Source organism: Leguminivora glycinivorella, chromosome 12 (assembly GCF_023078275.1).
Source record: "Leguminivora glycinivorella isolate SPB_JAAS2020 chromosome 12, LegGlyc_1.1, whole genome shotgun sequence".
NCBI lineage: Eukaryota > Metazoa > Arthropoda > Insecta > Lepidoptera > Tortricidae > Leguminivora > Leguminivora glycinivorella.
The window spans coordinates 14002062-14028850 of record NC_062982.1 but is presented as its reverse complement, the minus strand read 5'-3'; positions in this window follow the sequence as shown (position 1 = coordinate 14028850).

Below are 26789 nucleotides of genomic sequence, written 5' to 3'. Positions count from 1 at the left end.
CCATTCTATTTATTTAAATGTACTTAACAAAAATATTATTGTAGGAACCGAATCTTAGAGATGTTTGTTCTAGTAAGTAAATATTTCTTAAATTATTTGATTTAATTACCAAAATCAAGTAAGTACCTACTAGGATTTTTAGTCAAACTCTTACCCGGGGTTATTCATAAACGTCGGTACTCTAAAGTTATCAAGCCGATAAAGTTCGTTTGTCCCTTTCCGACGCATTGGCGCGATAGAAAAGGACAAACGAACTTTATCGGCTTGATAACTTTAGAGTACGTTTATGAATAAGAGGGTTATAGCTTAGCAGACCTTACTAGTGTTAGTAGGGCTTGGGCTTAATTCGACACCAAATACTAGTAGGTAATTGACGTTTCACGTTGATGCGGATAATACAACAAGTTTATTCACGTGTGTCATATGTAAAATCACCGGTAAAATGAGATATGGCCCACAAACCGGTCTCGCTGGAAGATCAGCGCTGACCCCTGGGTCAGCACTTATGCTGAGGCGGGACCATTTCGTGGTAAACCCGACATACTTTTTTATATTGGCTTATTTTTTGTAATTATTAATTACTTATGTAAATAATTTATGTGGTTACCATGAATAAACTATTGAATCTGAATCTGAATCATATTTGCAATTCACAGGTGACAAGAGTGTCAATCATAGGAACTTTAATGTGAATCGAATAAAGCCTACTTGACCTACTTCGGTAGTCTACTAGGCTATGAAACGATGGTTTGACCATAACTTTCTGTAGAAATTGACTCATCGTGTGATCCTGTTCCATTCCATCCAGAGCCATCCTCAAGACTCTCATAAAATTGATTATATTCGCTACTGTATAAGATTCAATTATAAGAGAAGACAAGATATCTCAAGATATTCCACAGCACAGACCGCCGGGACAGATTATATTCAATTAAACCTCAACTTTATGGATAGCTCGAGCCAAACTCGCTCACTTGAGACCAACTTCTAACTGGTTTTCGTAAGACCATCTTATAAGCACGGTGCCGACACCTGAATAAGCTATATGGAGCTGTATTTTACAGTATTTTACTTTAAAGTTTGAAACTATATTTAATCGGTTTATTGAAAGAATTGTACCTACCTAAAAGCTGGTTGTGCTAATAATTTGAAATAATGAATATAAAATAATATTCATGGTGGGTAATATCAAATATTATGCAAAAAATATCTGGCATGATCTTATTTAAGACGATTTTCTATAACCAAATTCACTCTAAAGTATTAAGAGAAATAGAAAGTTATAAAAACGGACAAAGTTTTTATAATCAACATTTGTTTCTCCACGATTCGCACAAGCCATAATACTTACGGAACCGACAGCGAGACAAGCCCTGAATAAATCTTGAATGCGAATAAAGAAGAAAAATTACTGCTCTAGTGAAGCTACACGCACGGTATAAACTATAACATATCGCTTTGCAAACAATACAGCGGCCGTATTCAGAAAAAGGAAATTCTAAGACACTTCAATGCAAATGCAATATTCAAATCAGTTTATCGCATTCTTGCATAGCGGTGGCAACCTAAATCGAGCCTACTTATGCTAGCAAGTTGGTTTTTAACATAATTCTTCGCACGTGAAGAAGATTTTTGAATAAAGCCCATACGTTAGTTTTAGGAATAAAATTGTGTTTGTGTGCGGCACGAGTAGACATTTTATACAGGAGGGGTAACAAATACGTTTTGCACCTCTATGACTTTCAAATGTATGCGGTGTATTTGTCGTCTATAATTTGAACGTCGATTTTGTTGAGCGGTAAACTTTTACAGTTTGAACTATTGCGAACGAATGAATCTGTTGCAGATGTGTTCACAGAATAGTGACAAGTTAATACAACTAACTGTGATGTGTGTGGACTAAATGCTTAGAAAATGTAAACGTGAGATCTAAGTTTGTTCAGTCATTATCATTGTTCACTCAGGGTGGTTTTAAGCGCCATAGTTGTTCTGATGTCAACTTTTCTATTTAAAAATATCCCAATATGTGGATCGACTAAAAATAATTATACCTAGAATTTTGTCATAAAATTATAGCTTGTGACAGGGGAACTATCGCGTTTTAAAACTAACTCCGAGTTTTAATATACATATCCATATCTAATATACAAGATTGTCCCGTATCACAAATTAGATTATATTATGTGTAAAAAAAGAGACTTTGAACAGATATTAACCAGAATTGAATGAGAATCAACTGTAACGTGCAGAGAAGAACATCTGTAGGCCTAGCACATGATGGCCGCGGGAGTATGTCGCCGCGAGATAGATGACACGTCTTTGTCTAATTGTATTAATGACATAAGGACAGGTAGTCTATCTCGCGGCGACATACTCTCGCGGCCATCATGTGCTAGGCCTGCTGGACATACAAAAGTCCCGTGTCAAAGCTAACCTACTATATCACTTCGATGTAGGTACTTAGTGAGACAAAATACCTATATAGCTGTTATCTTGGTGCGCCAAGTGTTATATAGCGAACTTCGTGGTCCGTTCCCGTTGGTCACTAATCGGTGCGGTAGCAAAATGGACACGTCTGCCGAGTTAGACGAGACTAAATAGTTATTTGAGAATCCACAGCTTCTGTTTACGAACTAATAGGTATACTCAATCAATATAAGCCCTAAAACAACAATTTCGAAGAGCGTAGAGATTATCAGCGGCTCTGTGAATTTTACACTGACAAGCTTAGAAAATGTAAAAGAGTTCCTTGAGTTATTATGACATTGAGTTCAGAATAATCTTAAAAAGTAAATTATCAAAAAATCTAAGTAGTAACAAAGTGCCAAGAGAATCGGTTGAGATTTGCGACCTGCAGAGGGGAACTTACGGTTAGTCAGACAGACATACGTAAAAATTTGGCCCATGTCAAACTACTGTTTCGGCCAATAAATCATATATTTTTCTGGTCATAATAGAATCAAAATTAACTAGTAAATATTTAAATTACGAGCACAACCACCTGTTAATAACGCCAGGTATAAATTTAGATTAAGACAAATATCTTGTAAACTGAAAATGCCATTGCCCTGTGTCTTTCTTCTACAACACTTATGCATGAATAAACTACACGAAAAGATTTATTTCTAGCAGTATCGCCACTGCACTGGGTGTTTATAACATGTCACACAGCTCCAAGTATTCATTAAACTCGCCATAAGACAGCGCGCACATAAAAGACCTGAAAGAATCTTGCAAACTGCTTCACACGAGATAGTCTTTCTTCCACGTAAACTGCTCGCCTCAAGTACAGAGCATGTCAACCTATACATACATATTTACATAAGCTGTACTAAGAACCGAGGGGCTTTATTCGACATGTTTATTATTTCCATGTTTTTATAATAAACAGTGGTATTATCGCATGTTGATTATTATCAAGTACTAGCTTATGCCCGCGGCTTCGCTCGCGTTAAATTCGAAAATTTCGGAATGCTCCATTCAAACTTCCACCCCCCATTCTAGCGAAGTGGGGAGTTAGAAAGAGACAAAAAGTAGCCTATGTCACTCTCCATCCCTTCAACTATCTCCACTTAAAAAATCACCTCAATACGTCGCTCCGTTTTGCCGTGAAAGACGGACAAACAAACAGACACACACACTTTCCCATTTATAATATTAGTATGGATGAATTACCAACCTGTACAATCATAATGATTCATTGAAAAAAAAACAATGTAATAAAAATCTTATTTCTGTTACTGTGTAGTAAACGGTTTATAATAATTTGGTTTGGTTGTCATACTGGTATTTGCCACCTAACTGTCGATTACAAAGGTATAATTTTGATAGGTGACTGTGCCTATTCGACAAGTTAGGTTATTTCGAATATAAACAGAGAAGCCAACGTCACAATTACGTTTCGTATCGCAGCTACTGTCTCGTTCTTCTGTAGTGGCGCGACAGAGCCAATCCGCATTTCGGTCGCCACGTAGCATCAACGATTGTCACTTGAAGCAGGTCGAATAAAAGCTCCAGCACACCTCGGACACTGGCGATCAAATATATGAAAGAGGCGCGATCCTAGCACACATTCTAAGATCGTGTAGGTGAACGAGTACTATGCTTGTATGAGTGAAATATGACAGGCCGACTGTTCGCGTTTTTGACAGGCGGTAACTGTGAGGTAACCGAGAGGGGGTGGGCGCCACTTTCAGCGGGGAGCGGGAGTGGCCATACTGTACGATAGTACTCTTTATTATACTGTGGCTCCAGTCACTACTACATCTCAAGCACTATCCCTGAGGTTGTCCCTCCGCACCCGAGGTAAATTTAAGATAATCTCGATAAGAACTCTCGGTCGGTATCCTTTTAGCGAGCAATCAGGATATCACGTAGTAACGCCGTGTTTTATTTATTGTACCGTAACGTCAAAACATTAGACCTTTTTTTATCGAGTTAGCTGGGTGTCGACCCTTCCCGTCCCTCTGATGTTGTGCGTAACTTTATTGAATTAGGATAATTTACTGTGTTTGTTGAATGTGTCGATGCCTTTACCAACCTCTGAATTGAAATTTAAAAAGGTTGGTAAGTGAAAAATTTACATAGTCATCCCGCATGCATACATCGGCCGGGCCGCGTGACGGAGGTTGAATTGTGCTCATAAATATAAAGGAGATCTGCTTCATCATCCACCTGAGCCTGTACCACGAGTTTTTGACGATTTAGAACACGACAGCTTAACGTCACCGACATCGACATTAATTACACACTGTGTAACATGAGGAAACCGAATAATTCTAACAGCAGCGTATTCCTCATCATATTAGAAGATTAAAACATCATATATTTTTTTCTGGATTTCGCCTACTTTCAGGGTCATAAGCATTAAAAAAAAACTATTATGTACTTACTTATTATTCCTCAGAACAAAACGCTGTTTTGATGGCGAAGATGCCGTTATCGGACATAATCTATATATCCTCGTTGATAAATATCAAAAAGTAACTAGTGCTTGTGACAAAAAAAAGGATTTTTCCAGAAAAAATTGTTAATTTTAATTTTAAGTGCCAGTTTTACGAATAACATTTACTTTATATGTGAAAATACGTCCAAAAAAACTAAAAAAATTGGTTTTTATGGTTAAATTAGCTTGACGTCATATAGCATTTTATCTTTATTTTGCCCTCAGAAAAGAGTAGTTAATAAATAATGAAATAAAATAATAATAAAGTAATCTTCCGGTTTCCTCATGTTACACCGTGTATAGAGAAAGCCAAACGGTTACTTAGTAGAACCAAAGATGATCGAGTATTATAGAGAGTTACTGTCAAAGTAAAATGTGTAATCACAGTGCATAGACTGCCATCTCTCGACACAAGCTTAAAACTTTTGAACTTCAGTTTTGACAATTTGGCCCATATTTTTAGCTTGATATGTTAAAATGTCAAATATTAATATTAGCGCCATCTAGCCGAGCGTCCCCCAAAGGTGCATCGCCATCTAGGTCACCGTACATAATTCTGTATGGTTTTGAGGTACGTTTTTTTCTTAGACTTTATCTGTCTATACGGAGTTACATATGTATTTGCTATAACCAAAACGTTTACACTATCGAGTAACATAATTTTAAAATGTCATGAACTCATAGCAGCGACTGTATTTTTATATCCAAGTTAAATAAACAGTAGAAAATATTATAAGTCTAATTAAAAATGTAATATGAAAGTATTCATATCGCGCAGAAATTCAAACTTTTTACTTTATAGTCATTAAAATTCATCGTGAATAGAAAATGTCGGAATACCCAGTATCAAGTTGAGGTAGATGGAGTTTAATTATAATTTGTCTGAAGTTTCAGCGACAGAGTGCGCGGAAACGGTTACCTTTGCCGGCATTGTTTGGTGCAAACATCTTTAATAATAATATACCTGTCCTCTGCTCTGCTCGACAAAGGCTGCGAGTACTGCTAGTTGTCTCTTACATTTTGCATATAAATGATCATTTTATAACAATGTTTGATGGTGTTAGCTTAATTAAGTGACAAGCAAAATAGGCAATGTAACCGGTAATGTCTTCGGTTACCGCGATAGTTACTCATGAAATAAAACTATGGAAACGGATTAAATCGCGTATAATGAATTTACAATTCATCCCGACGTTTCGAACACTTTACAGCGTTCGTGGTCAACGGGTGACTGAGGAAAAATTACAATGTGCAAAAGCTACCCACATACAAGAAATATTAGACAATGTACTTTAGATTATTTCAATGTTTATATTTTTACATTGTATATGTTTTCTCATGCGAGGAGTGAATGATGATAAATAATACTATTATCTCGGGTTCTTCAGAATTTAACTACACTTAACCCTTAAATGCATGAATTATTCTTTTAACGAGATATTAATATATGTGATAGACAATGGTTTTCTGACTCTGGGAAAAATAATAAAAAAATATTTAAGATCGATTTTTATACTAAATCAGTGTTAGAAGTTAAATAGGCCAAATATTATTTATATAAATATATCGTAATTGATAAGTTTTATTTAAAAGAAATGACTACTATTAAAAAGGTACACTATTTGTGGAACCCCTATGATTAAATATTTAAACATAAAATAATTACTAACTCTGAAAAAATCTGCCCAAATAATTTACTAAAAATCGCCATCATCCAGTTTTTTCACACTTTTCCGCCATTTTATCTTAATCCTTATTTAAATGCATGATTTTTTTTATTTTTGGTTGGAAATAATGTTTTTATTTAGTTATTTAGATGCAGGGTCTAGGAAAAATATATATAAACGTCCAGCTTATATTTTGGCTACTTTATTTAAAAATATATGCATTGTAGCCAAATGGCAACAATATGCATTAAAGGGTTAAGATTTTATTCTGGGATCTATTGTTTTCATTCGGGCTCAATACGCCTCACTCAACGAAATAGTTAATGGCGTAGCAGTTAATCAGTGTAATACCTATCTAATTTATCTTCATTAGTCTCTACTAGCACTTTTGTGCAAATTTTACAGAATTCATCATCAATTACATAACCATTATAATTATTCACTGTACTTGTAATTTGTTCTGTGCAATAAAGTGTTTACTACTACTGCTACTACTAAATCATTAAACAGGATGAAAGCATTTATTTACACGAATTTTACATATATACATAAAAGCTAAGACTAAAAAAACGTCTTTATATTTTTGTTTCTTTCTGTGTGTATTTCTTTTTACATAAAAATACCGCATACCGCACATTTTTATTCACGCCTTTTGGTGGTTGCCAAAGATTCTTCCGAAAACATATTCAAAATTTATCGCCATCTTACAGCGATGGGAACCGCCTCCGAAAATAATTTTGCACTCAATATGCTGTTCAAGACATAATATTTACGTAAATTTATTCTTAACTCCTTATGGTACAGTAATCCACAATGCTTACCGAACTGTTCGAAACTAAAATAGGTAGCGGTAGACTACGGCTACGTATAGATGCTACAAATTTGATCTATCTAATCTAAATCTAATAAGTCAATATCCTGAACAGTGTCAGTGGTCTAAGTACTCCTCTGTCAGTAGTATAGTAGCAAGAATATTTTAGTGTTGTAAATGTTGTAATATGTCCATAACTAAGTACATTCATTGTGCATGCACCATACGAGTACCTAGTGAAATGTAAAAATATTACTTTAGTTATTATAACACTTGACAATCGGCTTTTTATTAAAATAAATCAATCAGGAAATTATCAACATCGTCAAATCGATTAAGTAACATTGCAGCTTTCACGTAATTTATTTTTTTCGCCATAATAATTAAGAACACTTCGATTCCCCCTCTCAACACAATCAACGTAACACTCAGACAATTGCTTCATTAATTATCAGAGCAGCGTATTTTTTTCACGGCAAGCGTGCACGACTTACATTTTAAGCACCCGCCCCTCCTGTTACCGTTCAAAAAACGTGTCTCGAATGCATCGCGAAGGAAATCTCTGGACGAGTATTCTCACTGGATCAGAGTTTTAGCCATTGGATTCAACGTGACCAATAATAACGAGTGAGTTGGAGTATTCAGGCGATCGTACGGTGAAAAGAGCCTTTGAGGAAAAGAGCTTGGAAGTCGCCTAGCCAGTCAGCCTAGATATCTATTGGAGAATGCTGTGGACGCGAATCTGCATGAGTTCCAGGTTAAAAACTGGAGAAAACACAGAACTGCGTGCATAGCCAAATTCTCAAACGCTCACGAAACGTCTAAGTATAGCTCTTACGTCGCGGCGTTTCGTTTTCGTTTCGCGTCGTAGAAATGCCATTCGGCTACGGGCCTGGAATCACTACGCGTAATCTGAGAGTAGATTATATAATCTCATTTGTACCTAAAAATCAACATATATTACAGAAAAAAATACTACCGAAAAAATATATCATAACCTGTTATCTGTTTCCACAACCCATACATAATAATAATAAAAAAAAAACCTTAATAAACTACCTAAAGTAGTCAAATAATCCACCCCGCATCGTTCCCGACGCAAAAGTGGCCCATCACACTTGCCGCGTTTCCACGCTGAACCGTGATGGACTAACCTCTGCGCCAAGAACGACCCGGAGCGGGGGTTGAGAGTTGAGACCCCTCTCCTTCAGACGACGCCCCAGCTCCCAGAGGAAGGTTTTGCCTCCGCACACCAGCACCCATTAGTCTCCACCACCACCAGTAGTGAGAGTAGATTACTTAATAAGTATTGGTCTCGCTCAATATTGGCTAAGACTAACTTCTTAGCTGCGTTCTTTTATTCTCAAAACTTCCTTCCTCGTATAGCTAAACTGTGAAATCAACTGTCGCCAGTTAAAAAATGAAACATTTAAAAAATGAGTAGGGATATGGGTATGAGTATGAATAAAGATGTTATTACATTAAACACAGGCATTTAGCTTACAACCCCCCTAGTGTTAATGTGCAACGGTAATCGTTTGCCATCAGGCAATCCGGTTGCTCAATTGCCTATAGTAGGTGACTAGAGCGGAGCATAAAATACTTGAGCTCACTGCGATTATGGTAAAGTCACGTTCAGTTACATCACACACTCATACGATCAAAAAAATCTAAACATGCTTTTATGTATCTACATACTGTTAATGCGTCAATAGTAGCGGATGAAACAACGTACCGCAATGCACAAGTATCTAACATCTTGAATAACTTATTTTCCAAATATTGACAGACTTGTACAGTTCGCAGTCAGAAGTATTTATTTATTTTGTTTTATTTTATAGATATATATCTGATATTGTTTAGACACTCGTGAATCGTTCTTTGAACCGCTAATACGGCTACGATACCGCTACAACTATGTTTTAATGCTGACTATTCAGATATTTTAGTTCCCATGTATTGTAGATATACCTAATAATGCCATAATACTTATAGTAGCTCATCGCGACATGTTGTAATACTCTGCCGCGACTACATTTTGTACAGCTACGATTAAACCTACAGCTACTGGGTCTCCGATTAAAGCAAGGAGGTAAGTGTTGAGAATTACAACCCTGTTTTTCCAGACCGGACAATGTGCTAAATGAGGCCGCGCTATGGCGAAATTGGCCAGCCGTTAATTACATGCTAACTAAGTTTGTTTCGTCCCCGCTGGAAATTGGAATGTTGCACTGAATAAATTAGCTTCGCCAATATTACCGGGTTTAATGCTGTTTGTATTGGGGCAGGTCTTTGCTTTCATCTGATATACCTATTACTGATGAAATAGCGATGTGCCTACACTTAAAAGATTGTTTTCACCTAAGTGCTAATTGGTCAAACAAGAATTTATAAAGTGAGGTCCCTAAAAAACTGAATTATTGGATGAAAAGTTTTATTCATACTTAAGTCGAATTGGCACATATGTACCCTACTTGCCATACATGGTCAGAAAAGAAGTCTTGTAAGGCCGACGTCAGCTTAGGGCAGGGCAGCAGGGCTTAGGAGGACAAGTGAGATCAGAGGGGTGCAGAGGACCGCACATTTGTTAAGCATTTTTATTTCATCGGCCACCTTCATGAGTTCAATAAAGATGACCTCTTCTTTCAGACAGTCATTAAGATATTCCTTAATAGTCCATAGCAAATTTTTTATCTAAAGCGATTATCACTATCTTAGCGACGCACATGATAACAGCTGCAATTCCGTTATAACTAAAAATTTAGACGATGCGGTCGCGACCCAATCCTTGCAATCTCCTTCACAAAGATGGTGCCTGCTGCGAAGAGCCTGTAATATGAAATGGCGAACAGAATATTAATGACTCGGGCTGAATAGTTCTCGTATTTAAACGTCTATCAGGGCTCAGGCCGGCTCACACATCGGCGCCATCAATCAAGCAGACTTATCGCGTCGGCCCGCCCATACATCTTACCGCATACGAGGTGAAAAGTTCATTTATTTTATGCTGGCGACTTTTAAATGATGGCCGGATTTAGTTTGATTCAGGTGCGCAGGTAAAAGTAAATACGCTGGAGCAATTTAGAGCGGTTACGGGGCGTGAGTAATGAGATGTGTTCACGCAAACATCTTACGGTATTATATATTTGTAGGTACATACCTACACGAAGCGAAAAGTCACACTGTGTTGGTGACTTAATTCGTGACCCATTATTCACACTCAGCTGTATCGCATATTTACGTACCTATAATCATAGTCACTTAATTAGGACATACTGGTATATCTTGCAAAGCCGTGCACCAAAAGTATCTGACATCATGAATAGCTTTTCTAAATATAGATAAATAGGTTACAGTTCGGGGTCAGAAAGATCTCAAACTTTAAATATTTATTCTATGAATTCTTCAGAAGCGCTACTTTTCATGCTACTTAACTGTATATGTCTTCTTAAGAATAACCAACTCACTTCATTTGTCTAATAAAAAGTGAAATCAATGAAAGGTATTCTGTCCAAAATTTTATTTTGTCCCAGTCTTTATTTATTTTGTTCTTACATACCTTACTATAAACAATTGAATGAGTAACGAGCACAATGTATCCCATTTAATGTAATAGTACACAATGTAAGTGATTTCATTTTATTGCATGCACGAAAGTTAATTTAATTATTTCTAGATATCCGTAGAAATTAGGTATACAAAAAAACCGTACTGGCTAAATAACGTTTAATTTTATTCTTTAGACAATCACTTTCATCGTATATTGGCCGTACATGCGCTATCTTAACGCCGATCTTGGCTTATCCATGCGGGCGGCGGTCGAAAATTATCCCTAACCGGGATAGATAGCGAATCTAAGGATAACGCCTGTCCCTCTAATGGGAATGTATGTTACGAGTGCACAGAAAGCAAGGCTGAATTAGTTAAGTTCTCATTTTAATAAATAGATATTGGATTGTAATTGCACAATTATGATGATATGGCTAAGCTAATTATTCCTAATAATAAGTGATCGAAGGATAACGCCTGTCCCTCTGATGGGAATGTATGTTAAGAGAGTGCAGCAAGCCGGTTTACACCTCCTCATTTAAAATTTAGTAAACATTTGAGTATTATTCAATTCATTAAAAATAAATACAATAAATCCTTAATTACTAACAATTACACATAATTCTACCAACTACATAAATTAAAAATTTCAAATAAAACTAGGAATAACCTAAACTACTTACTAACTAAATCCACTCCGAGTCCCTCCCGAAGCAAAGGAGCCCAACACGCTCGCCGCGTTGCCATATTGAACCGCGATAGACAACCTTTGCAACAGGAACGACCCGGAGCGAGGGTCGTGACCACGCTCGCACAACCTCCCTCTCAATTCCCCAATTAAATTCCCCAATTTAAAATTAGTTTTCCGTTCCATTTTAAAAGTACGTGTTAAATTATAAGAACATTTAACACACTGTGATAGAATATGTGTGGAAAGAGAAAAGTCACAGAATGTATAGGACTTTCCGAACAGACTCAATTTTTATGATGCCTATGATTAGATATTGTTCAAGTACATTAGAGTAAAAATAATAAGTTTTGGATGAATCTGTGGCTACATCTAAACTGATTTGGATAAAAATTGATAAAGCGAGTCGGAGCAAACGAAATAAAATTGATAGAAGCTAAAATATTTTATATTATTAACTTTAAATAAGTGAAACTCTCCAGGGATCAACCTGTTTCATAGATAAACGATGATCTACTTCTAAAGTATGTCAGATAAAAAGATTATTTTACTCGTCAAAAACTTATAAATTATTAACTTACAAATATTTTTTACAAACTCCTGGGACCTACCTTTGTATGCCTTTCGTCTAGACGTCGGTCAATAAAAAATAACGCTATTCTACCCTTGACTTTTATTCAACTTCTTACAAATTTATAAGCTCGTCTAGTTATTACTGAGCGCGATTGATGTTGCTGCCTATTTATAAAATGTACTGACATAAATAACAACTTCTGAGAAATCATTCAAGCCGTAAAATATAATATTGTGATATTTCTAAACTGAAAAGTTTTACCAGACTACAAAGTATTGCATAGGAATATAATTTGTCAAGTTATTGTAGTTTTTTTCTCCACATTTAAAGCTAAATCTACTAAATAAGTACTGTTAACCTTGAAATAGCTTAGATATATGATAAATCTCGTGATTTTTCTATATTTATAAGGTAAAGTAATATTATAAATTGATATGGATATGGAGGAGCTGAACTTCGTCACTTTTCTTATAATATATGACATCAACAAGATTATGTATTTAAAAAAGTTATGTATACATCACTTACTACTTAAAATGCATTATCCACAAATCATCGACTGAAGTTCTAAACGAAGTCCAACAACCGCGAGAGGCAGAAACTGTGACGGGCGACGCCGCAAGCAAATAACCAGACAACTGAAACTTTTCCAATTTTCTGTTGCATCTCGAGGGCGGTGTTTTACATTGTATGGCATCATCCTTGCGTGAAACCAACTCAAACGCGGTTTCGCAGTCCGCAGCTTATCAGCGCGATCAGCCGTTTTCATCACAGACAGGCAAGTATCGCGCGACCATACTTGCGTGCCATCAGGGCGTCCTTTTTTAACGCTTTTATTTAAAAGCGTTTATGCATTGTGCCTATTAGTACAGGGTTCTATTCCGCCTTAGACGGACCCACATGCCGCAGTGTCGTTACCAGCATTTGAAAGTGTGCATCACTAGGCTTTACAATATAACCAGGGTGGCTAGCCGAATGGCACAATCGCTCACGAAACGCTCACGAAACGAAGCGCTAGTAGATATCTATCTCTATCGCGCTTGCGTATTGGCGCGACAGAGCCAGCGGCGTATCGCTTTCGTTTGGCGTCGGAGAAATGCCATTCGGCTACGGGGCCTGGTACTCAAATCGCACAACTGAGTAAAAGAATGCAGAATAGCAACACGAAGGTAAACCACGGGCGGTCATATCGTTAAAAAATCGATCTCTTTCAGATAACCTTTAGATAGCTTAATTTTCGCTATCTTTTAGCTACAATAAATTAATATGACCCGTCTTATTTATGTAACTGATATGGCGAAACTAATAAGAACACCTTTAAATATGACTCAAATCACCACAGATGTAGTGCGAAAAGATTTGCCTTCGTATCGTTACGGAAACGTACGAACGGGTCATGCTATTTCAGTCAGTCTCAGTACAGATGTATGTATGTATGTATGTATGTATAAGCTTTATTGTACATAAAGGAAACAAAAGAGACACAGTTACAGAGTCAGTAATATACAATGTAGGCGGACTTATCCCTTAATGGGATCTCTTCCAGTCAACCTTTGAGGAAATGAGTAGAAGCGAATTAACGATGAGTGACGAATTCAAAAATGTACAACCACTAAAAGAATTAAATGCAAATTTTGTATACACATGGTAACAAATATATACATATATAATAATCATCATCATCCTCCTTGCGTTATCCCGGCTTTTGCCACGGCTCATGGGAGCCTGGGGTCCGCTTTGACAACTAATCCCAAGATTTGGCGTAGGCACTAGTTTTTACGAAAGCGACTGCCATCTGACCTTCCAACCCGAAGGGTAAACTAGACCTTATTGGAATTAGTCCGGTTTCCTCACGATGTTTTCCTTCACCGGAAAGCTACTGGCAAATATCAAATGACATTTCGCACATAAATTTCGAAAAACTCATTGGTGCGAGCCGGGGTTCGAACCCGCGACCTCCGGAACGAAAGTATTATATTATTATATAATAATATAATAATAAATAAACAAATACTCATAAAATATATATTTATATGGATATTAATTCGAACCACAAAGCAAGACGACAATTAAAAAAAAAAAAATAGATAAAAATTAAAGAAAAAGAGAGAAAAGAAAAAAAAAATAAAACAATCCGATAAAAAAAAAAATTAAGTGTCGGAAAGCCATAGTTTTTTAAGGTACTGACACTGACTGAACTAGCAAGACAAATACGAACGTTTCCGGAAAATACGAAGGAAACCCTTTTCGCACTACATCTGTACTCTCTTTTTCCAAGAAACTTATCACTATCACTATCACTACATAGTATAAAACAAAGTCGCTATCTCTGTCCCTATGTCCCTATGTATGCTTAAATCTTTAAAACGACGCAACGGATTTTGATGCGGTTTTTTTTAATAGATAGAGTGATTCTAGAGGAAGGTTTACATGTAGGTATAGTACCCGTGCGAAGCCGGGGCGGGTCGCTAGTTTTCATATAAACGACTTACTTTAGTAGGAAGTTACACTTTACTCGAGTGTATTTTTTCATTATCTTTTTAACCCTTCATTAAAATGGTGTAAAAATAAAAATCAAGTATATCTTCTGATAGAATTGTATACACTGTGGCTTTAGTATTGTTTCACTTAAAGCTATACAGCTCTATTATAATGTTTTGCATACTCCTCCGAGGTAACTTTTAGCCTAGTAGAACCGCTAGAAGCTCAATCTCTCTGAAGTTACGGATACGATAGTGCATTATTTACTGATGTGGTAGGTGCATATCCAATTTTCTTGAGGAATTGATGATTTTGAGTCAAAAATGTAAAAAAATTGATAGATTTAATTTAATCAGATTTTACGGTCCATATTTTCTTCATGTTGGTGTGGTGAAAAATTTTATGTTTCACTCGATGGCAAAATTTGTTTAACGTTCGTGCCTGGAAACCTTCGCAATGCTTAAGATGCTACAGGAGCGAAAATGCTAAAATGGAAAGCATCCCCCTTTCAATTTGGGAATTTGAGTTAAATATACTAGTATTATTAACTAAGTTTATCGAAAAACATTGTCCATTAAGAACAACTCAAAAGATAATTACGAAAAAATCATTAAAATCGAGGATCCGCTCTCGACTGTTTCCTCCTTCAAAACTTTATCAATCGTAAAGTAAGAATCTGAATAACAATGAATTATTCAGTTCTGTGTCGGACCTTTTAGTTTTTTTTTGGCTAGTTGATACCAATTTTGAATACCAAACCTTTTTTTGCGCCATAATCAATAAGGCTGTTTTTGGAAATTTTTGATGGGCTCTAGCGTCATTAAAAATAAGAATATCAAAAAAAAACGGTCCAACACAGATAAAAATAATAATAATCGGTGTTGAAAAACTCGTTGCTCTATCTTCAAAAACCAGGGAAGAAATAGTCGAGAGCGTTTGTATGGAGAATTGACCCCGGCGTCTTAAGTTTCCACTTTTCGACCCACTGCTTCGCTTGAAAATAGAAATAGAAATAGAAATCATTTATTCGTGACAAGTGACAACAGAAATTATTTACACAACACAAAAATATGGTACATACATTATAATTGCCACGAAATGGTCTTCAATATTGGAATATTTTGCTTGCACTGGTATCAATATTGCCGTGCGATTAAACAACAGCTTTTCCTCCTTGTGAAACAAATATCTGTTGACAATTAGAAAGTGTCCGAAAATACTATTTCAGTACAGATGGTGTTTTTTTCACGCACTAGTGCGAGAAGTAGTTCATTATATGCCAGGTCGAAACTTCGGAGGCTCATCTGTACTGAAAAACGTCGTACGATACTCGTGCGAAAAGGATATTCGTAACTCGTGTCGATTTAAAACACACCCTTCGGTCGTGTTTTAATTTATCGCCACTCGTTTCGAACTTCCTTTTTTACGTACTTGTATCGTAATGTACTATTTCAATACATATGGTGTTTCATTTCCGGACTAGTACGCAAAGGGGTACATTTTTTGTCATGCGGAAATTTCAAAGAGCCACATTCATAGAAAAACATCGTAGGATTCTCGTGCGTAGGTGAAATAATTCATAACTTAACACGAGTTCGTGTTTTAACTATCGCCACTCGTTTCAAATTTCGTCTTTTCCGCACTTGTATCATAATTTACCATTATACTGGAACTCTGACTATAAGATCCGATAAAATGCTACGGTATTAAGTAAACTGATCCCTGGCGGAAAATTATGCTTGACTTGAGATGAAATTGTTTCTTTTCATTACCTGGGGGCTTATTGTTTAAGGTAAATTGCTATCGTAGACACTGTTTTTGACAACTTAGATAATGGTTTAATGTAAAATTACAATGCCGGTTACAATGTCAGGAAAAGTAATGTTCATTGTCTGGAAGGAATTTGACGTCATGATATACATTGTTATGTCATGAGAATTGGTTCAGATTTGTAATTTGATATATTCTATCTACTCTTTAAAATTGAGTTTAGGTTACCTGCAACAGTTAGGTACAGTCAACCAACTGGAACCCTAGGCCACTCTACAACCATGTCAAAATGACAAGCAGTAAGAGATTTACAATCTGATTTATCTGGTTTGACGTCCGGTCTGGCCTAGCGCGTAGTGACCCTGCCTGCTAAGCCGCGGTCCCGGGTTCGAATCCCGGTAAGGGCATTTATTTGTGTGATGAGCACGGATATTTGCTCCTGAGTCATGGATGTTTTCTATGTATATAAGTATTTGTATAGCATAATGGGACCATTACTGTTCCTATTATCATCAATGATTTACCAAATGTTCTGACTTCTGACACAGCAATGTTATTTATTTGCAGATGATACAAGTATTGTTATTAAATCAGATAATCTAACCACTTACGAACGATTGATTAACGACACCTTGGAAAAAACAATAAAATGGTTAGAGTGTAATAATCTTAGAGTAAATTTAGCCAAAACTAAGTTAATGCAATTTTATACTAACAAGGGAAAACCACAAAATCTCGATGTTAACTACAATGGTCATAAAATTGACGAAGTAACTAGTTTTAAATTTTTAGGTGTAACTCTTGACCGGTTCTGCAGCTGGAAAGAGCATATAATCGACCTATGTTCGAGAATGAATCGTTTTGTATATGCATTAAAGAGAATAAGGCAAGTAGTCTCAATAGATGCGGCACTTACTTCCTATTATGGTTATATTCATTCGATTCTTCAATATGGCATAATTATGTGGGGTAGATCTACGGATATAGATGATGCATTTCTCATGCAAAAGAAATGCGTAAGAGCTGTTTATGGACTGAAAACCTTAGATTCATGTAGACCTTATTTTAAAAATCAGAATATTTTGTCGCTCCCGTCTATTTACATATTTAATGCCTGCATATTTGTGTATCAGCATGGCCATCTCTTCCAGCAAGTCAAGGAAGTTTATCGAAATCCTGTACGTCCACAATATCGGAACAAATTGTATATACCTCCAACAAAGCTGTCACTCGTAGCAAAGAATGCATTTATTATGTGTATAAAGATTTATAATCAAGTGCCGGACGAGATTAAGGATTTACCATTCAATCGATTTAAAAAAGAATTAAAGAAATGGCTTGTGGATAAATGCTATTATAGTATAAACGAATTTCTCAACTATAAATAAGCTAGGTTATTGAATAGATTAGAATGTAAGTACATTATGCATGCCTGTAAGGTAGTTTTAGTGATACCCATGAAGTACACACTTGTATTCCTAGATATATATTTCCACCTTTCTGTACCTAAAACTGTGCGTAATAAATAATTTCATTTCATTTCATTTCATATATTCTATTTATCGTTGTCTGAGTACCTGCAACACAAGCCTTCATGAGCTTACCGTGGGGCTCAGTCAATCTGTGTAATAATGTCCTATAATATTTATTTATTTTTATTTATTTATTTGACTGTACATTATCGTAGTAACACTAAGGAATTATAATATGTTGTATTTATTATCAATTATATTTTAGAATCGTTGCTCCCTGTTATTCCACGTGAATCTGCTCACGTTTTAGTGCCGCTTTTAGCATTTAAGGGGTGAAAAGAAAATTTAATTGTGGTTTTGCTAGCACAGGTTTCCAGCCTATCGACCACACCACAAATGAACCCATGATCCCTCAGTCAACTTCTACGTCACCCATGAGGAAAAAGGGTAGTGAAGTCCTTAATTTTTGGTGACAGATGACCTCACGGGTGGGCATTTTCAAAAATTAGGACCAGAAATTAGTGAAAGTTGTTAACAAAAATTAACTCGATGTCAGTTTTGTGAAATTTCAATAAAAATGTTGCTTTTTTGTTAATTACATAAACTATAAACAATAATCTACATTTATAACATGAAAAAAGTTGGTTTTAAGACAAATTGTATTCTTAATTGTCGTCACAAAATTGACATCGAGTTAATTTTTGTTAACGACTATCACTAATGTTGGGTCCCAATTTCTGAAAATGCCCGGGTACCCGTTTTACTTTACGTTACACTTTAAGGAAAATACTGAAACATTAAAGTTTTCCGTATATGTAATAACTTGCAAAGGAGCTTTTTATATTAACGCAACGCCCGCGGGTAGAAAAAACTATGTAAGTATACTATTCTCGCACAACCCGTGAACCATTTTTGCACGCACTATTTGAGGTAAACGGCAAATGCGCTGTGTTTGAGGTAATGGCTGCACGCGCACATATGTAGTGCCGCTATCAACGCTGCCAGACAAATAAATCAGTGATTCCCGCACAGCCCACTGACTAGAATCAACACATGAATCGTTTGGACATTTTTGTATCAGCAATACGTATGTTCATCGGATTGTGCTCTATATTTCAATCAAGATTGTTTTTTGTATTCTAGCGGACCATAGTTCGATACAACGTATTACAGTTTGGGAGTTTTTATTTCCTGACTTTCGAAGTAACTTGTTTAATAACCTAACCACAAAATTAAAATTTTGATAAAACCCCCGACTGCGACATAGTAGACCGATTTTCATGAAACATGGCTAAGAACACTCTTGACTAACTCAGCTTTCAGACAAAAAAAAATCTAAATCGGTTCATCCGTTCGGGAGCTACGATGCCACAGACAGACACTCACACAGACAGACAAACAGACAGACACACGTCAAACTTATAACACCCCGTCGTTTTTGCGTCAGGGGTTAAAAAATATTTATACCTATAATCATTGAGGAAATCAAAAAAAAAATCTGTTGGCAAAATATGTTGAAATCAATTCACATTGCCAGATGCATTGTAATAAGATTACATCGATTTTGTCGTACGCAGCGCATATAAGTTTAGTTTAAAATATTTTGTTTGAACTAGCGATCAACCCCGGTTACGCACAGGTAGTAGTGGTAGTTTCAAAGATGTAAGCATACATAGGGACAGACAGCGGGAAGCAACTTTGTTTTACACTAGGTGCATATGCGTAGTGATAATGATAATGTTCTCTTGATGAAAAGTTTCACGTTGAAAGGGTCATTATTCTCCATGTGAAAGTATCTTTAAGCATGAAATCCACTTACATGTATAATCAGTAATGCTGGGTTGCGAGCCCCCTTACGTCGTATTTGTAACTCTTATAATAAAGAATTTACATCCATTGACATCTTCAATCTCACAAAGCCCGAATATCGTCAGCATATACACATAATAGCCTCAGCGGCCAACCTGGTTTCCGTCAGTAACATGTCGTCCTCAGTATCGCTATTGTTGTTGTCAATAATATTATAATTAACTAATGTCACTGTTAATAAGATATTGGTTGTCATTTACTTCAAGTTGTTCATACCGTGAGCTTGTAAACTGCTTGTTAATTATATGTTTATACATGTGTGTAAGCTTAGTACCTCATGCCTTGCATAACTTTTTTTTTCATAGTTAAGTCCGTTTACCTTAAGTATGTTTTAGTGAGAACGTTTAACCCTTAGAGTCACTTTGTATATCATGCTATACAAAACAAATAAATAGGGTACTGCGCCAATGTTTAAGGAGGAATGAATTTTGTAGTACAATTTATATAGGTGGGTAGAATTTGCATTAAAATACCTTGACGTGTATTAGTGCTCGATAATAACACAATTAGACGAATTGTGCGACCATGAGAAAATCTTTGCGGAGTCATAAGGTAAATTAACATAATTTAATAAAATTTCTTAGAATTCAACCAAAGAAAGCAGTGCCCTGTATGGGAATGATAATAACCTATCTTTCAATGCAATATTTTTGTGTCGGATACATTGTAGTTACGTTTTATTGTCACTTTTCCAACACGGTTTAGTATACTATACGTTGCCAACACTCCTGTGAATGAAGTCTGATTTGTTCCGTATGGCATACTATACGTTGTGACTACGACTCTAAATGACTTTAAAACTGTTTAGAGTGTTATTAGACTTATTAATACCTATGTTTAATTGCAAACCCAGGCAAAACTGCATTTTAATGGCCTTAATACAAAGAGCCCATCATTTTATGAGAATTTGCCTATTCTCGTAGGCTACAAAATGGAAATCAAGATTCCCGGTTTGTAGCCGGTTACGAACTGGGCCAGCGTGGTACCGTTTGGTTACTAATTTTTCTAACTGGCTACAGAACGGGAATATAGAATTCCCTGTTTGTAGCTGGTTACGTATTGGGCCCGAGTTAGGTACTGATCGGACTTTCTACCAAATAAAAGCTAAGACGGTGTGTAGATACGGACAGACGAACAGAGCGAAACTATAAGGGTTCCTATAGTCAACCTAGTTGACTACGAAACCCTAAAAAATTACTCAATGTCAGCATTATTTGAATAAATCATGTAGGTATTCATGACGGTAAAAAAAGTCCCATTTTGTAACCATTTTTTCCGTTTGGAAGCTGGTTACCAACCATGGCTATACGAATCGGTAATGATTTAGTCTCATTTTGTAACCAGTTTCAACACGGGATGCTTTTTCCCGTTTCGAAGCTGGTTACCAAACGTGGTTACAAATAGGTAACGGGAAAGTCCTAATTTGAAGCCAGTTACGATTTGGGATTCTTTTCCCGTTTCCTGGTTACCAATTTTTAGTCACGAAACGGTACTAAAGGACAAACTGTTCGTCATTCATTACAATCGCCACGGGAGGGGTGGATCTCGCAGCTATGCTGATAGCATTGTATAGTACCGAAATTAATTTCCATGCGTTGGTTGTACTTAAATATTTTTTTTTCAAATTATTGATATAGTTACGTGTATCAATAACGCATGGCTTCTGAGACGACGTCACTATAAACTGGCTAATATAAAGAAACAAAATGACCGCCTGAAAAAAATCCGTTATGAACGGTCAGGCAAGTACAAAATGCACGAAATGTGATGTGCATTTGTGCTACGTGAAGACAAGAAACTGCTTTGTTACTTACCATCGCATTGCATAGGAAGTATAGTATTGCTTAGAATAGTATACATATACCCAGGATCGTTTTTTGTTGAGTTGTTGACAACGTATATTATTCTATACGTAGATTATTTAGGTATTTACAAGTTATAGATTTTTTTTTGTATTTTTTACACTTACTTTGTCACTATAATAAATCTAAAAAAACATTTAAAAATTGCTTTACATTAAAAAAAAATGTTGCGACTCTAAGGGTTAAGGAAGTACGTGTACAAATCTCGATTTATTGTTGCTAATGTAATCTGTATTATCCTGTCACATACTTCTGTTGTATCTCCAAGAAATAAAAATGAAAAAAATTTAAAAAAAACACGACAGTACGAGATCACTGATTTTACTTTGCTTATCTTGACTCAACTTTTTTGTTCCACGTACCAGACTCGTCTATTTATTTAGGATCTGACCTTTCAAAGTTTCTCCAATTCCGCTCTAAGGAATTCTCTAGTTCTCAATAGACTCGAGAATAAATACAACGATCATTTGAAACAGAGAAGTTGTGCTGTATTGGCTCAGAGACGAGATCTGCGGAAACGCCTAAACACTTGAACTACTCAAGCGTTAGAATCCGCTTATGACTTTGTACCGGTGCTATTGAGACTCGTGGGTCTTGAGGCTTAGTCACGTGTTTCTTTGGGGAATCAAAGCGTTTGTGCGAGAGGAATTCTGATTCTCGCTCTAGTTCCGCAGGTTTCTATTGCGTGTCATTGAGGAAATGCAGCGGGATTAATGGGGTGCTGCGGGTCAGAGCACACATTTTTAAGTAGATTATGCATTTATAGGTATATATTTTATGTTTAAGGTATGTTAGATATTTTATAGGTACATTGAGAATACGGTACAGAATTCGTTCAAGATAATTATTGAACTAAATATAATATAGAATCGTTTTTTAAAATTAACTGTTTTTGACAACATAAAACATACATAATAGGCCTTATAATATGCATATAGATATGCATTCTCAGACGTGCATATTATTTTTTGTCAATATAAAATAAAAAATAATCGGTCGTCATAATTTTATTCATTTTGAACATAAGTATTATTTTTGTTTCTCGACATTTTATGAAATGGAGATTCAGAGCTGGAGCCGTAGCCGAATGGCATTTCTGCGACGCGAAACGAAAACGAAACGCCGCGAAAGGTGGTCTGGCTCTGTCGCGCCAATACGCAAGAGCGATAGAGATAGATAGCTACGAAAGAGATATCATCGTAAGCGTTTCGTGAGCGTTTGTGCATTCACACTGATATTGCAATCGTGTAAATAAAAACAATTTAGCCCTTCCCCAAACCCCACATCATAAGTATCATAACACTAACGGAATCTGCCCGCGGCGCTTCCAATTAGGACGTTTCATTTCACAGCCATACTTCAAAGTATTGTATTTCAATATGGAAATAATTCCAAAACAATAAGTCTGCCACAAAGCGAGTGTGATTGCGGGTCATTTGCATGTTTCATTGACCAGCGATTGAATTTTCACCGCGAGGTTCATTTCTGTTTGTGTTTTACATTGAACGTGAAAATATAATTAAATGCGGAATAACTTACCGAATATTTAGGTCACTGGTTTGCTCCTTGGCGAGTGTTCTCACTGACTTTGGGTTTAGTTGGTTGAATTTAGATATTAATTTTAGGATCCTTTTAATTATATATGATTAACACAATCTTCGCAACACATGAATTTCGAGTTTTTCTTTCGTGACACTGACGTTACTGTCACCTTTTTCTTTATTTCAACTCCTTGTTGACAACACCCGACGAGGAGGCCATAATAGGTTTTAAACAAGAAGTTTTGAATTGAGGCGCAAACATTCCCCCGGCCTTGAAAGAAGTAGCTTTCAAAAGTTATTAAAATAAATAATTACGTAATAGCATCCTCATTGCTCAAAGAAATTAAAATAACATAAACAATTTAGGCCTAATATATAACCTAAGATTAATAACTAATATAATATATAATTACTGAGAAGGCAAAGGACATAATTTGACTAAAGGCCTTTTTAGTATGCCAGATTTTGTTTTAACCAAAGCAACTCTGGCAATACCATCCCTGCCTGGAATGAGCTGAGTTATAAGACCTAACGGCCATTGTAGAGGCCTGACATTTTCTTGAAGAATGATTACAACTGTTCCTTCCTTAACAGGCTTAGAAGGAGTATTCCATTTTTGTCTGGTTTGAAGCGTGTGCAAATACTCATCGCGCCACCTCTTCCAAAATGATTGCGTTAAGCGATCTAATAATTGATATCTTTGTAAGAGATGATCAGAGGTTACCTCCGCAATTGACGCAGCTGGGAGATAATTTAAAGGAGTAACATGAAGAAAATGAGCCGGTGTCAAAGCAGAAGGTTCCGCGGGATCAGAACTTAACACGGATAGTGGCCTAGAATTTAACAAAGCCTCAATTTGACTAAGAACTGTCATTAATTCTTCAAATGATAATATTTGTTTACCTATAGTGCGAAACAAGTGGGATTTGACACATTTGATATTACTTTCCCAACAGCCTCCAAAATGTGGAGCGCTGGGAGGGATAAACCGCCAAATTATTGGCAGCTAGTTCATTTTCCCAAGCTTCACGGTACTCATTTCCCAGAAAATCATGAAGCTCTTGCAAATATGTGTTGGCTCCCTGGAAATTGGTTCCGTTATCACTGTACATATATTTTACAGGACCACGTCTGGATAAAAACCGCTTAAATGCCGACATAAAACTTGCTGTACTTAAGTCAGTTGCAAGTTCTAAATGAATGGCCCGCGTCGTGAGACACGTGAAAAGGCATAAATAGACCTTTTGACTCTTCACACCTCTACGTCGAACAGGTGTACAATACAAAGGACCCGCGTAATCACAGCCAGTATGTATAAAGGCCTTTTCAACTTGATTTACCCTGCATGCTGGTAAATCTGCCATCATTGGGCAGTTAGCCCTTGGCTTGATTCGGAAGCAATAATTGCATAAGTGAATCCGATGACGAATAATACATCTAGCTGCTATAATCCAGAACCGATGTCGCAGAATAGATATAAGAGCTTCAGGTCCTGCATGTAAATGGCGTCGATGATAATAATCGACCAGTAAGTTAATGATGTGATCACGACGTGGCAATAACAAAGGATGTTTATAATCGTAATCTTCATTAGAGTTACTGAGACGCCCTCCAACACGTAGGATTCCATCTTCAATAAACGGCTTCAGGCTTGTAAAGGCCTTTACAAACCCCTTCTTCAAGGTCGAATCTAATATATGTCTACTAAAATAAACTCTTTGTAGAGCTCGCACTATTTCCAATTCGGCTGCTATTAAGTCGTCAGCATTAATAGGACCTATAGATATTTTTTTAATGAATTTCAAGATATAGGCAACTGTGCGTACATATTTAATCCATGAAGAGAATCGTTTAGACAATTCATAAATTATGTTATTTTTCGAACTATCACATGTCACTAAGGAAACCGTTTTTTCTTCAGGAACATTGACTTCATCTGGAATAAACGGCTGAACAGGCCATTCCTTTTTCGGAAACTTCATCCACGGAGGGCCTGAAAGCCATAGAGGATGATTTACTAGTTGAGATGGAGTTAAACCTCTGGACAGACAGTCGCTAGGATTCTCCGTTCCCTTAATATGGTTGAAATGATTACTTGACAAATTCTCTTGGATCTTGGTAACACGGTTTGCCACAAAGGTTTGCCATCGATGAGGCGACGAATGAATCCAACAGAGTGTTACTGTTGAATCGGAAAAGGCTAACACAGAGTCAATATTTTTTTTTTTTTTTTTTTTTTTTTTTTTTTTTTTTTTTTTTTTTTTTTTTTTTTTTTTTTTTTTTAACTTGTTCCTCCAACATTATCGGAGTCTTTTTCTATCTATTGTTCATTCATTCCAGTTCTCGCAGTTATTCTTCTCGCACTTTTATGCTTCATACAAGTCTTTCATTCATACATCATCTTTCTTACTATTCTGAGTGGGATTCTCAGCTAACTATATTTATCTTTATTTATTTATCTTTTGTAATGGTGTAAGTAAAATACAACGGTTGGCAGTCAGATATAGGACATTGGGGGATTTGCGGGAGTTTATTGGGGTGTATTTTTATTTCTTTTATTTAACATTGGTTGCCTTTATTTCTAATTTACTTACATTTCTATTTATTTACAATTTTTTGCATATGACAGTATTAATATTTTTATCAAAAAATATATGACTATCATATTTTTATCTATAACTACTTATTTTTATTTACTACAATTGTCACTATTTTTACACAATATTTTAAAAACTTGTCCCTTTTTTCATCACTACATACTATATTACTGAAGTTTTCTATGCTGATAATTTCGTCTATCTCGGCTTCAATGTTGTGTCTAGTTTTTCCAAATTGGGGACATTTTGTTAGGATGTGTATTAAACTTTCCGGTTTCCCGGGTTCGCATGAACACGACGGATCGTCCTTGCACTTGAAGCGGTTCAGGTACTCGGAGAATCCGCCGTGCCCCGTGAGTAATTGTGTGGTTATTCCATCCAGTTTAATTTTTCGCACTATCCGATACGCCGCTTCTATGTTCGGGAAAAACAGCTTGGTTGTCGAGGCAGTGCTGCCCGTTTTATATCTGCGATCCCACTCCTCAAGCGTCTCAGCTCGGATCTCTCGCTTTACGTAGGAGACCGGGCAAAGATCGTAGTGTGGACGTCCTTTGAATCTCAAGGCTGCCTCTTTGGCTAGTTCGTCGGCTCTTTCGTTGCCTTCCAATCCCGCATGTGCTTTGATCCAGAACAAGGTTAATACTTTATTCTGGAGAGATACTGATTTGATGTGATCTCTCGTTTTTACAGCTAGCGGGTGGAAACAACGATGGTTTATGACTGTTTGCAGAGCAGCTCTGGAGTCACTGTATATACCAAAGGACGTCGCGCTATGCCCCGCTACAGCTCGAGTCGCCTCGCATAGTGCTAGGAGCTCAGCCTGGAATACGGTGCAGTACTTGGGGAGAGCAAGCTTGAGGGCTTTTGTTTCAACATCGCCACTCCATATGGATAGTGCGGCCCCCACCCTGCCCTCGATCTTGCTCCCGTCTGTAAAAATGCGAACATCAAAATTACAGTTTT